The sequence below is a fragment of the Macrotis lagotis genome, chromosome 1 (genome assembly GCF_037893015.1).
Source record: "Macrotis lagotis isolate mMagLag1 chromosome 1, bilby.v1.9.chrom.fasta, whole genome shotgun sequence".
NCBI classification, from domain to species: domain Eukaryota; kingdom Metazoa; phylum Chordata; class Mammalia; order Peramelemorphia; family Peramelidae; genus Macrotis; species Macrotis lagotis.
The window spans coordinates 598,436,108-598,439,121 of NC_133658.1; the positions used below are offsets into that span (position 1 = coordinate 598,436,108).

Sequence of the window (3,014 nt, forward strand, 5' to 3'; positions counted from 1 at the left end):
AGGAAAGAGATACTGTAGGACTTGGGAGAGAGGCAGACATTCAAGCACTAGTCTTCAAGTCAGAAAACCTAGATTTAAAGGATTTCCTCAACATTTATTAGTCCTAGGACCCTGGACAAGGCACTAAATCATTGACTCTGAGATTCATCATCTATTAGAATGGAATAAAAACACTTGCATTATAGTACAAGATCTACCTTACAAGATTAGGGAGATAGGATGGGGAGAGGCAGGAACCTAAATTTTGAGAACTGTGCTTTGTAAATCCTAAAATGCTATGCAAATGGCAGATTGTTACTGTTGTTCCTAGTAAAAAGACTGACAGCTAGTAGCTACTTAATTAATGTAGGATGATTGACAAAAAGTCTAAAAGACTGAGCAGGTATAGTAAGGAGATAAGCTAAAGAGGATTTATGTCCTGGAGTAGCAGGAGATAATGTTTGATAGAGAGAAGAGACAAGTTGTGAAAAATGAGTCAGAAAACTTTGCATTTGATGTAACTTCCTAGAGTTAGGTTATCTAATCCAAAGCCTTCTTTTACATATGAAGAGACTAAGTGATTTGCTAAATAGCACACAGGTAATAAATGACAGCCTTAAGATTCAAATCTTTCAACTCTAAATCCACTTTTCTTTCTATTGGACCAATTAGCAATAGGGTCCATGAACATTAAGACAGTTTGTGAACATTTAGAAAAGGTTACATTACTTCAAGTCAGCAGGACTTCATTAAGAGCAAATAATATTATATTCTATTGACCTCTCTTTCATTTTAAAGTTACTAGTTTAGTAAATCAGGTAAATGCTCTGTATGTTGCATGGCTAATTTTTTTTTAAAATTTAATAACTTTTAATGTGGTCTCATTTTACTGTAGCCACCTGGCACATGTGATTTGAAATTAATAAGATGTTGAAACATATTCTTTAGCTTTCCATCATGAAACCACACAAAACACTTATCAAAGTATACCTTTGATGAATAGCACATTTTTCCAAGTCTAGCTTTGAGCACAGTGGATAGATTTCTTTTAATTTTCTTTCTTTTCTAAGTTTAGCAAAGCCAAAACATTTCCTTTTACAAAAACTAACAGAAAAAGTAGATTGTATAAGAAACTACAAACTTCTCTTATACATGGCTTGCTTTTCCTGTTAAAACCATAATAAATTCAAGACTCCAATCTTTCCTACTTGTTTGTTCTATTCTTCCTTATGTTTCTTATATATTTGATGTTTTTATATATTTAATGCTTCTTTTATCCTCTTTTGTCTTTTTTTTTTTTTTTTGCAACCCTATACCAAGCTTCCTCTCCCCTTCACCTGCCTCCCCCAACTGGAAAATAAAAGCAAGCATACATCTTCAAGCAAAATATATCATCACATTGTCCGTGTCTGAAAATTATACTTTTTCTTTTGCCCCTTGAGTCCCTCAGAAGTTAACAGCATGCTTTATTAGTCCTCTAGTTTAGACTCATGACTGGTCATTGCATTGATTAGAGTTCTTCAAAGTTGTTGTTATTGTTTACAATGTTATTATTATATAAATTGTTTTCTTGGTTCTGCTTATTTCTCCATGTTCATACAAGTCTTCTCATGCTTCCTCCAAAACTACCCTTTTAGTCATCTCTTAATTGTAATAATATTCTATATATTCAAATACTCTCATTTGTTCAGTTATTATACCTTTGATGGGTACTTCCTTATTTTTCTTTGATAATTTTTTTCTATCAATGGTTTTGGTATATCCTCAAATGAAAAAGTAGGTTTTATCAACAAAAATAATCTGGTGTCAATCTTTGCTATTCCAGTCTTTGTAATATCTTGTCCATGATATTTTTTTTAATTTCTAGCAATGTTTTTAGAAATTTAAAGAGAAAAAAAGTCTTATTACTGTTCTTCCAACTTCAGAAATCATTACAGAGAAATCATTAACAACTCCAACATCTAAGTCTTTCTAAAGATCTTTGCTGAAATTCTTGAAAATTGTATTTCTCTTAGGACAATTGAAAGGAACATAATTAAACAAAGGGTGTGGGTATAAATTGATCAAAATGTGATAATAGCTTTCCAGCGGTAAAGATCTCCCCGTGCCAACATGCCTCTCACTAAAGACCTAAAGCAACCCTCTCCTGAGGAGGAGAAGCAGAAGCACAATAAGAAACGCCTGGTGCAAAGCCCCAATTCCTATTTCATGGACGTAAAGTGCCCCAGGTGCTATAAAATCACCAGGTCTTCAGCCACGCACAGACAGTGATTCTCTGTGTTGGATACTCCACTGTGCTCTGTCAGCCCACTGGAGGAAAGGCAAGACTTACAGAAGGATGCTCCTTCAGATGGAAGCAGAACTAATAACTGAATCAAGATGAATGAGGAACTGTAAAAAATAAAAGAAATTTGATAATTTTTTTTTAAAAAGTGTGATAATATTTTAGCTCATGAAGGTTGTATTTATTTTGGAACAGTTGCAGGGGAGGCAATTGGTTCATTTTCAACAAGGCATTTGTCAAAATCTCATTGTACTCTTATGGACTAAATGAGTATATAGTAAGTTAAATTAAAGATATTTGATTGATGAAGCCCAAAGACCATTGGCTAACAAATTAAATCAACTTCGTGCATAGTTATGGCAAAAAACTTGGGGAGACAGTTAATATGTGAGTTGAAAGAACAGGATCTATAAAGATCTTTGCAGACTAAAATGGAGAGCTAAGAATAACAAAATAAAAATAAGAAGAATATGAGGTCTTATAACTTACATTCAAAAAAATCAAAAGTAGAGAACATGGGAGACATGGATCAGTTTGCATGAAAGATTTCAGAATTCTGGTGAACCACAAACTCAGTCTAAATTGGTAATGTAAGATAGCCCCAGGAAAAACTAATATGAGGTGCTTGGGGTCCATGCCATCAGTTTAGGAAGTTCCCTGTGAGAAGAACTTCCTCTATCAATGCAAATCAGCAATTGTTCTGCAATTTATAGTCTAAAAGAAGTTTCTAGAGTTACAAGAAGTTAGGTGG

The 3,014-nt window shown here is 33.6% G+C and overlaps 1 pseudogene; it reads left to right on the forward strand.

The window, feature by feature from the left end:
- The first annotated feature begins 2,075 nt into the window (after positions 1–2,075).
- LOC141521804 (small ribosomal subunit protein eS27-like) lies at positions 2,076–2,345 on the forward strand (annotated as a pseudogene).
- Positions 2,346–3,014: the final 669 nt, after the last annotated feature.